At 35.2% G+C, this 11372-nt stretch overlaps 1 pseudogene; it reads left to right on the forward strand.

The window, feature by feature from the left end:
• Positions 1-467: 467 nt before the first annotated feature.
• Positions 468-3566, forward strand: LOC101395047 (flotillin-1 pseudogene; annotated as a pseudogene).
• The last annotated feature ends 7806 nt before the right edge of the window (positions 3567-11372 follow it).

The raw sequence follows: 11372 nt of genomic DNA on the forward strand, positions 1-11372 counted from the left end.
CTCTGATTGGCACAGTCAGCTTTCCATCCCTTCAAACAGACCACATCTATGTTTTGTTGGCTTTCCTAGTTATTTTAGGTAGAAGCACTGATTGGCTGTTGGAAACTCTATCCCACAAAAAGAGGAAATATATCAAAGCATAGCTTATCAGGTTTTTTTTCATGTGAGGGAGTTTACAAGTCATTATTAGATTCCCTTGTTAGAGCTCAATAGCATATTTGTGTATAAAAAATATATATATAAAAACATATCATACTGTATAGGTTATCAATACACATCTTAAATTCAAAAAATTATAGGACAGAAAGTAGACACAGAGATCTTATTTTCCCATTCATTAATTTTTATAAAAAATGTGACTTTTATTGAACTTATAAACTCCTATATACTAAAAGTATATGTTTAAATTTTTGACCAACCAGGCTGGCTGGCCCAGCATTAAATGGTTATTAGTAATACAATGCATGATGCATGATGGAAGTACACAACTGAGGTAGGTTTTTTGTGTGTGTGTGGTTTTAGGTTTTTTTCTGTCTTTAGTTTTTTTTTCTGGTGAAAATATGTGGCAGCAAACTGTTTAGATTAGAAAATTGAGTTGATGCTATTTAGAGAAAAAAAAACAGAAGAGTTTTATTTGATTGTAAAATATAATTTCTCCTCATAATAATCTATATTATACATATTATTTCAATTAAAAAACATTACCCACAGGCACATTTTACCTAAAATTCTTATAAATAAAAGGGGGTTTCTTTTCTTTTTAGTTCTAACATTTGGTTCTTAATAAGAAATAATGCCATATTCATAGTTTTTTCTTATTTGTTCCATAGTATTTATGTTTCTAATGTATTTTATCTTTAGTCTCTTACTGTATAAATTGTAAGGACGATATTGAAAGATATTTTAAATTGTTTTTCTAAGGTAGCCAATATTGTGCTGTTATTATTATTGCTCTTGTTATCATTAGTATTATTGTTACTTATTTTTGACCACCAAGAAAGGAAGCTTAATCAAACAGTAATTAAAATGTCTTTCCAGCTTGAACCAGTCTAATCAACCACGGGACCAAATGTCCAGCTATTTTTGGGAAGTAAACCATATTGGATTAGAATTGAGCCACAGTACTGTGCTCTGATATTCTGGCCCTTGATTAAATTCACAGCATCTTCCTTGCAACAGGAAGAGTGCAGTCACGTGTTCTGACTGAAAGTGGAGCATATAAAAGTCCCAAGGTGGGCTATGATCTAATCCATTATGATGGCGGGTTTTTTGTTAAAATTTGATTTGTAGGCTAAGTTGGAAATTGTTAAAATTGATTATTTCAGCATGTTATCCAAAAATGGCCTTGGGCTATTGGAACTTATGGTAGCATAATTAATATCATAGGGAGATAAACTCTGTTTGCCTGAATTCTGTTCCAGGCTATCTTTGTGGGTGGATATTCAGATTAGCATCATCTCTTCACTAGTAAATAGCGTATGTAGATATTTTATGTGTCAGTAAAAAGGCAAAACAATGATTATTAAATGACCATGTTATTTGATCAATAGACATTCAGATCATATGGACCAGAGAAACATAATACAGCAATATGCTTTAAATTTCCTGGTTTAAGTAAATGCCCTTAAGGATTTTCATCATTTTCATTAACCACCATAGATGACTACCTGTTCCATTAGTAACTATATGTGCAGGAGACTCAATTACATATTACTCCTTAGTATCCCATTCTGGAATTTTAGTACCTATTTGTGTTTTGTTTGTTTGTTTGTTTTTGTAATATAGGCCACTTCAACAGATAGTGTAATAAATATATAAAAATTATATATGTAATGTAGTTTGTGGATTGAAATTTTGCATAAAAAATATGTCTGCCGATATCTTCCTACTTAACTTATGGTTCCAAGGAGAGATTTCTAGACCCTAAAGATCATGACCAGTTATGAACATGAGAACAACATTTTATGTTAATTACCTCCCAAGTGCTATTTCTAAGACATATAAAATAGCCTCTACCTATGAAATCAATAAACTTAAAAGAATAGTTTTCCTTTCTCATTGACTAACTTCATGTATTTTTTTACTTCTGTTTTTTAGATTGGAGTAATCTACTCCCAGATTTTTTTGAAGTTGTGCTAATTAAATACAAAAGCTCATTGTAATTATCATCAATTAATGATCTATCCTGGCCCCTTCAAATCCATGATTGTTATACATCGTCAGAAACCACAGCTTTCTCTATACAAGATGAGTGTAGAGAAAAGAGCGGTATGGGGCTTTTCATTCTGGAATGTGTGGTTATTTTATATAAAGGTGAAGAGAGAGAATGAGGAGCAGATCATGTTATTGTGGAAGGTTTTTCTCACACACTAAACTCAAAGACCAAAAATGTGGCAATTTATCTAACACATGGAATGTCCAAAATATAATAATAATAATATAACACCCCAAATGAGGTATAAAGAGTTTTCACTTCACTAAATTAAACAGCAATCTGCTGAACTATCACAAGAAAACCTCCTCGACTGAATTAAAAAAAAAGATATATAAATGAAAAAATTTGAGATTAGTTAAACTGAGTTATGTCTGGTTGCAAGTAACAGAAAAACTGATACACTTATGTTAAAAAGGGGATTTATTGCCTGGAACAAAGACCTTTTAATGAGAACAAGACTTTTTTTTTTTTTTTATTACAATAACAACAACCATCTCTTGTGAATATTTTACGATTTACCAGAGTGGTTAGCCACACTCTGAAGGGCACTCATGACGATGAGGACTATTTTCACTCCTTGGGGAAGGCTCCCACAGCTCAAGTCCAAAAAGATGCTGGGATTGGGGAAGCAGAGGCCAAGAGAGATGCTGGGATCCATGAGGCCAAAGCCAAGCAGGAAAAGGTGTCTGCTCAGTACCTGAGTGAGATAGAGATGACCAACGTGCAGAGGGACGAGGAGCTGAAGAAGGCTGCATATGACACCTAGGTCAACGCCCGCAGGCTGAGCTGGCCTATTAGCTTCAGGTGGCCAAGACTAAGCAGCAGATGAAGGAGCAGCGGGTACAGGCGCAAGTGGTGGAGCTGGCCCAGCAGGCCTGGCAGTGCAGGAGCAGGAGGTCGCCCACGGAGAGAAGCAGCTGGAGGCCGGAGTTCTGAAGCCAGAGGAAGCCTGGTGCTACAAGCCAGAGAGCCTAGCTGAGGCAGCAAAGTCAGAGCTATATATCCACGCAGGCAGAGATATAAGCTGAGGATGCCAGGCTTTGCCATAGGGGTCGGAACCCCAGGTCGAGGCTGAGCAGATGGCCAAGAAGGCAAAAGTGTTCCAGCTTTACCAGGAGGCTGCTCGGCTGGACATGCTGCTAGAGAAGCTGTCGCAGGTGGCAGAGAGATCAGTGGTCCTCTGATCTTGGCCAATAAGATCACACTTGTGCCCAATGGAAGTGGGGCCGTGGGGGCGGCCAAAATGACCCAGGAAGTACTGGACATCCTGAGCTGCCTTCCTAAGAGCATGGGGAGACTCACAGTTTTCAGCATCTCCCAGGTGAACCACAAGCCTTTGGGAACAGCCTGAGCCCTCGACCTTCGCTGATATTTAGCCTCATGGATCAAGTTGCCTCAATGGACCCCACATTGCATGCACTTCACCTGGCCTCCCTAAGCATGTTCTTTGACAGTGGGGTTCCACCCCTCATCTCTCCTTGCCAAATAACCTATGCTTTGCCTTGGAGGGGAAGGGTTGCTTCCCTTCCCAGGCCCGCACAGACAAGACTGCCAGTCCACCGGGGGTCCCATGCCAGCCTTCTGATTATTCCACCCCACCCCCAACTTATTTAACTGTAACTTCCTAATTAAATTAGACTGAGCCTGTTGTCTAGAATTCCTTCCTGACCAGCACTGAGGCATGGCCTGGCCTGGAGGTTCTCAACGTCGCTTGTCAAATAAATTGCTGTTGATAAGTTAAAAAAAAAAAAGTTCTGGTTTATTATTTGCAACTAGTAGATATGTAATTGCCATTCAGTGACATACAATTAATAAAAAACATTTAGGCTGCTCAACATGATACAGATGTACTATTTTGGAGGGAGAGACGACTCCTCTTGTCAGACTTTGGAAGTCTTGAGGTGAGGTAGGGCCTGTTTTTCCACTAAAGAATTGAAGATAAACATATAATCCCTTTCCTTGTCCTGGCATTAAGGTCACAGACAAATGAAGCTTTTTTTTTTTTTTTTTTGCACGTTTTTTTTTTGTGAGGAAGATCAGCCCTGCACTAACATCCATGCCAATCCTCCTCTTTTTGCTGAGGAGGACCGTCCCTGAGCTAACGTCTATTGCCAATCATCCCCCTTTTTTTTCCCTTTTTTTCCCCAAAGCCCCAGTAGATAGTTGTATGTCATAGCTGCACATCCTTCTAGTTGCTGTATGTGGGACGCAGCCTCAGCGTGGCCGGACAAGCGGTGCGTCGGTGCGTGCCCGGGATCCGAAACCAGGCCGCCGGTAGCGGAGCGCGCGCACTTAGCCACTAAGCCATGGGCTGGCCCCCTGAAGCTTTTAACTAAGAGTTTAAGTCTTAAAGAAATAACTTACAAACAAAAGAACAAGTTAGAAATCAGCTGTAGAGCCGTATTTTCCAAAAGCTGCAGCAACAGTGACAGTGGGGGCAGCAATTGTGTCTAGCAGCAGCAATGGCAAGCAATGAGACAACGAGACTTGTTTTTTCCATGGTGTTGTTGCTGATGTGTGGTGTGTGTATTTGTGTTGCTTGCCTAAATGTGATTACCAGATGAAATACAGAATGCACAGTTTAATTTGATTTTCAGGTAAACAAATACTATTTTTTATGAGTGTATCCCCAATATTGCATGGGACACACACTACTTTTTTGTTGTTACTGTTATGTGACGAAATTTCCAATTTAACAGGGCACTCCGTATTTTTATTTGCTAAATTTGTGATCTATCCAGTAGCCTTATGGATTAAATGTATTTTTACCTTGAGTTAGCAGATTCTTTGCTACCAAAAGCTCTGATTTTATAAGACTTAGTACCATGAAGAGGGGAGCTACAGATAACAGGTACTCGTTTGTTAATTTTAATTAAAGATAGTGAGAAGATTAGAGAAGTACCTAATACGTGGTGGGTTTGGAGGATGGCAACACTTGCTAAGCATGTGCAAAACATTTATTTAAATTGTAACATTGTTTAATATTGGAATCAAAGGATTTTGCACTTGGGAACTGAGTAAGAAATCTTCAAATGTTGAAGTGTTTTGGCTACTTTAGGTCTTGAATGTAAGGAAGTTTGCTCATGTGATAAGTGTGGTTTGAAGAGGATTTACCAGAATAAAAGAGAAAAGAGAACCATATGACATTGACCAGAGAAGCCTGTGTCCCTGCAGCTAGATATCAAATTGGAGTACTAAGCAAGCAACCTAGAACCTGGCAGATTTAGACAGTTGATTTCTCTATACCAAAGTAAGGTTCATAGAAGCAGACAGATGAAGCCCAGAGACTGAAAAGAATAATACAGAGTACAAGGGAAGCCTGATCCCTCAAGTATCTTCTCTGCATTTTCCTTTAAGCAATTCTACCTGACAATGAATGTAGTTACTCCACTCGTGAGGATGCAGCTGCAATGGAACCTGAAAGCAAAGTGCATATTAACCACACGATATCGTTTTGATCTCCCCCTTAGGTAGGTAGAGAGAGAAGATACAGAATACACGTTAGGAACACTCAAACTGCAAGAGTAGACTATGAGTCAGATGACTCTGGATTAAAACCTACCTTCCCAACCTTCTAGTCCTGTGAGATAAATTATGCTCACTAATACTATTATGAATTCACTTTCCTAAATGCCAGAATATCAATAATAAAAATTCAACAATAATTTTATGTGACTCATACTAGTCTGGGACAGTTAAATGCATTTATATGTCAAAACAATTTGCTTATATAAATGAAGAAAGTATTAGTTATTGCTATTCACTTCAAAAAATATGTATCAAAAGATTATATTCTGCATGATGACAATGTTTTGAAATTTTTGAGATCTGCTTTATGGACAAGCCTATTGTCAGTGTTTGTAAGGCAATACGCAAAATTAAAAGTGTATGTATTCTGCAGCTTAAGGTACATTGTTCCGTGTAGTTTACTTAGGTAAACTTTCTAAATAGGTAAAGTTTATTTATTATATTTTTCAGATTAAAAAAACAGGAAATTTATCCCATAGGAAAATAAGGTAGAAAAATAATAAAGATATGATAGAAAATTAATGGCATAAATAAAAATATATAGAGGAATTAACAATAAACAAAAATTCAAATAATAATTCCTTTAAGACATTTATAAATATCATGATTACCAAGCAAGAATGAAAATAAACAAAGAAAAATCACCACCCAACCTCCACCAAAGTATATATATCAAGAATGATGCATAGTTATCACTATAGATCCAGCACTTCATAAACTCATCATGATAAGATATGTGTAAAATTTTTAGGCCAAAAATTCAGTAAATGTATATGATATGGATAAGTTCTTTGAAAAAATGTAACTTACGAAACCTGACCAAAAAATCCTTTGTATAGTATGAGATATATTAAAAAAATAAAATCTAAAATTGAACATCTTCCCAGAAAAATGACTCCAACACTGTAATTTTTTCTGAGCATTTAAGGAAGAAATAATATGACTCTTCCATAAATTTTTTTGTGGATAACAGTAAGAGAAAACAAAGTTCAAACTTGTTTTATGCAACCAACAAAATTTTAATATGAAAACTCACCAAAGACAGAAGAGAGAGCCCAGAAATACACTCATATAAATATAGTCAACTGATCTTTGGCAAATAAGCAAAGGCAATACAATGGAACAAGACAGTCTCTTCAACAAATGGTGCTGGAAAACTGGACATCCAAGTGCAAAAAAATGAATCTAGACACAGAATTTACACCTATCAAAAGAATTAACTCAAAATGGATCATAAACCTAAATGTAAAATGCAAAACTATAAAACTCCTAGAAGATAACATGACAGAAAGTCTAGATAAGCTTGGGTATGGTGATGATTGTTTATATACAACACCAAAGGCAAATCCATGAAAAGAAAAAAAACAATAATAATCTGGATTTCATTAAAACTGAAAACTTCTGCTCTGCAAGAGACAATGCCAAGAGAATTAAAAGACAAGCCAAAAACTGGGAGGACGTATTTGCAAAAGAGACATCTGATAAAGAACTGTTATCCAAAATATACAAAGAACTCTTAAAACTCAACAATACAAAAAAAAAAAAAAGATTAAAAAATAGGCCAAAGACCTTAACAGACATCTCACCGGAGAAGATATACAGATGGCAAATACACATGCAAAAAGATTCTCCACATTATATGCCGTCAGGGAAATGCAAATCAAAAGAACAGTGATATACCACTACATACCTACTAGAATGGACAAAATCCAGAACACTGATAACACCAAATGCTGATAAGGATGTGGAGCAACAGAAACTCTTGTTCATCGCTGATGGGAATGCAAAATGGTATAGTCACTTTGGAAGACAATTTGGTGGTTTCTTAGAAAACTAAACATACTCTTACCATTTGATCCCACAGTTGTGCTCCTTTGTATTTACCAAAACAAGCTGAAAAATTATGTTCACACAAAAAGCTGCACACAGAAGTTTATAGCAGCTTTATTGATAATTACTATAACTTGGAATCAACCAAGATGTCCTTTAATAGGTGAATGGATAAGTAAACCATGGTACTTCCAGACAGTGGAATATTATTCAGTGCTAAAAAGAAATGCACTGTCAAGTCATGAAAAGAAATGGAGGAATCCTAAAAGCATATTATTAACTGAAAGAAGCCGATTTGAAAAGGCTACATACTGTATGATTTGGAATATATGACATTCTTAAAAAGGTAAAACTATGGAGACAGTAAAAAGATGAGCGGTTTCTAGGGGGTGGGGGTGAAGCACAGAGAATTTTTATGGCAGTAGAATACTCTGTATTATACTTATAATGATGGATACATGCCATTATACTCCTGTTCAGATATATAGAATGTACAACACCAAGAGTGAACCACAATGTAAAACTATGATTATAATGTGTCAATGTGGGTTCATCAAGTGCAACAAATGTACCACTATGGTGACTGATGTTGATAAAGGGGGAGGTTGGGCATATGTGGGGGCAAGGGATATATAGAAATCTCTATACCTTCCCATCAATTTTTCTATGAACATAAAACTGCTCTAAGAAAATAAAGTCTTTAAAACAACATACAAGCAAACAAAAACTCAACAAGGACATTACAAGAAATTAAGTTTACATGCCAATAATCTCATACAGTCACAAACAAATTGAAATGCAAAGTTGGTTTAAATTTGAAAATCAACGTAATTCATTACATTAATAAACAAGGAGAAGTTTCTTATGATTATCTCGATAGATACAGATCAGCCATCCTTGAGAAATAGAGCAGCATAATAAAACTAAAAGGGAATTCTCTTCAAATGAAGAAGAATATATACCAAAAATTGTTATATTATATGTAACAGTAAATTACTGATAGCTTCGTCCTGACACTGAAAGCAGGTAAGGATACTCACTGTCACCACTAGTATTCACCGCTGTAATAGGAGTTCAAGTGAGTGCAAAGTCTGATGTTTAATGATTGGAAAGAAAATGTAAAACTGTCATCTTTCACACATGAATGTAGGAAATTTAAAAGAATTTACAGCCAAAATAGTGTAATTAATAAAGACAGCAACGTTGCTAAATACAAGGTGTTTAGTAAAATAATTTGTTGTATTTCGATGTATGACAAACACATTTATAGAAAATAAAATTAAAATAAAAGTCACCACTTCAATAACATGAATAAATTTAGTAGAATGCATTTAAGGAATACATTTATTTAAAATATATAATTCATCTTCATAGAAATCTATGAAACATTATTGAGAGAAAGTTAAGAAGATCTAAATAAAGGAGGGATACTCCATCTTATTTTATTGGAATGTTGTAAATATGTCAACTTACCATAAAATTGATCTAGGATTCTATATAATCCTAGTAAAATGTCATCAAGTTTCTTTCCTTTCTTTCTTTTTTGTGGAAATGGATTGATAAATTTGAAAACTATTCTGTGAAAGAAAATGCCCAAAAGCACTCAAGATAATCTTAAGAAGAGAGTTGGAGGACTATCATATATCAAGACTTATTTTATATTTAAAATAATTAAAAGAATCGAGTGTAGCTGAAATGGAACACAATAGAGAAGCCAGGATCAGGTATATGCATACTTGGTCACTTGTTTCATGACAAAAGTGGTACTGTGGTGCAATTGGCTAAGGATAGTTTTTTCAATTAATTAGGCAGCATTAATTGTGTGTCGATAGGGAAGAAAATAAAATATAACTCCTTTTTGATATCATTTGCAAAAATAAATTGTATAGGAAATGTAAAAAAGCAGATATACTAAGATTTAAAATAAGATAATATGTAAATGTCTGGATTGAGGAAAATTTTAAGAAAAATGGTCTCTATATTAAAAATTGGTTTTAAAAATAGGCACTGTTAAGAAGGTGAAAAAGCAAGACATGCAGCAGAAGAATACTTTTGTAACATAGGTAATCAAATAGGAGTCTAGGCCAGAACAGATGTGAAGAACTCCTTCAAACCAGTAAAAAACACAGACATCACAAAATAATATTGGGTAGGAGACTACAACACACATAGCAGAAGAGGGTATCGAAATGGCCAATGAACATATGAAAATGTTTTCACGTTGCTTAATAAACCAGAAAATAAAAATTCAAACTACCATATACCACTTCTTGCCCCCTACTCCAAATGAGATACTGGCGAGAGAGAGAGAGAGAGAGAGAGAGAGAGAGAATCTTGATGAAGATGAAGAGAAGGCAGACTCTTAAACATTGCTGGTGGGAACGTATATTATAAACACTTTTAAAAACATTTTGAATTAAGTAAATTAAATGTAGGCATAACCAGTTCTCCAAAAATTCAAATCTTTTGCACATATTCTTCAAAAACGCATGCACATGTGCATCACAAGAAATATACAGCATTATTTATAATAGCATTTTTAATATTAGTTCCCTTCAAATAATGAAAATATCACCAACAGAATGCATAACATTTTGTTTATATACATGTAATGGAGTACTGCACATTATGTGGCATGTGAAAGTAATCTACACCAAATTCTAGTTAAACACAAAAACATAGGTGAAGCTGACAAAAATACTGTGTTAAAGAAACAGACACAGAAGAATATAGACTATGTGATTCCACTTAGTCAGTATTAAGAGAGTGCAAAAAACAACAGAGAAAACTATACAATAGAGTTTCAATACGTGATTAGATTATACCAAAAAGCAAGAAAACTTTTCATAAATGCCCACTTTTCAATATGTACGTTATATTTATATAAACGTGTTAATACAGCTACATACAACACGAGATAATATGTATAAATACAACTGAGTGTGTGTGTACGTCAAATCAATCCTTATAAATTTTCTATATCCAATACTGACACTAAATTCTTTTTTCTTACCTGTGCTAGAATATAAGTAATCATATTGAGTTCTCAGTGATCACATTGAAAAAATTACCAACTCTTATCTTCTTGGATATAGCAAAATGATACTTCCTCCTGCTCCTATCTTCTATTCTGCAGGTCCTCAAAAGATTTTTTTAAACTTTATTTTGTCAAAAGAGCCCCCTAGCTGCTCTTAAGGCTTCTTTGTTTTGATAGTAATTGAATAGCAGTATATCTCACAGTGATGCAAAATCACAGGGTCAGCATGAGAATTTGGTCTTGTTTGGTATGTGACTCAGGATAAACTAGTTATGTTGAGGTTATAACCTGCTCCTCCAACCTTAGTGATGCATCACAACACATTTTATTTTCCCATGCTACATATTCACCTCAAACCTGGAGGGTCTGCCTATTTTCCTAAGTCAGGGATTCAGATAGAGAACGCTTACCTTGACAGGTTCTTGCACAAACTCTGTAACAGGGAAGAGGTCGATACAGGAAATTATATGTTGGCCCTCAGCCGCTTCTTAACAGCACCACATTCCAATGGCCAGGCAAGTAACATGGTCACATCTAACTTTAAGGTATGTGAGGAAGTGTAATCTTGTATGCTTACAAATAGGAGCTCCAAATATTTGTAGGTGTTCTAATTATTATAATATGCAGGTCTCTTAATTTTGAACCTATGAATAACAGATGTTACTTCTTGAAATTCCCTAAAATGTATGCACCATAGTCTTTTAAAATATATTTTAAAGAGTAGGCACAAAAATATATTATTTGTTAAAGGGTGCTGTGCAC

Source organism: Ceratotherium simum, chromosome 10, assembly GCF_057802395.1.
Source record: "Ceratotherium simum simum isolate JZ-2026a chromosome 10, ASM5780239v1, whole genome shotgun sequence".
Taxonomy (NCBI): domain Eukaryota; kingdom Metazoa; phylum Chordata; class Mammalia; order Perissodactyla; family Rhinocerotidae; genus Ceratotherium; species Ceratotherium simum.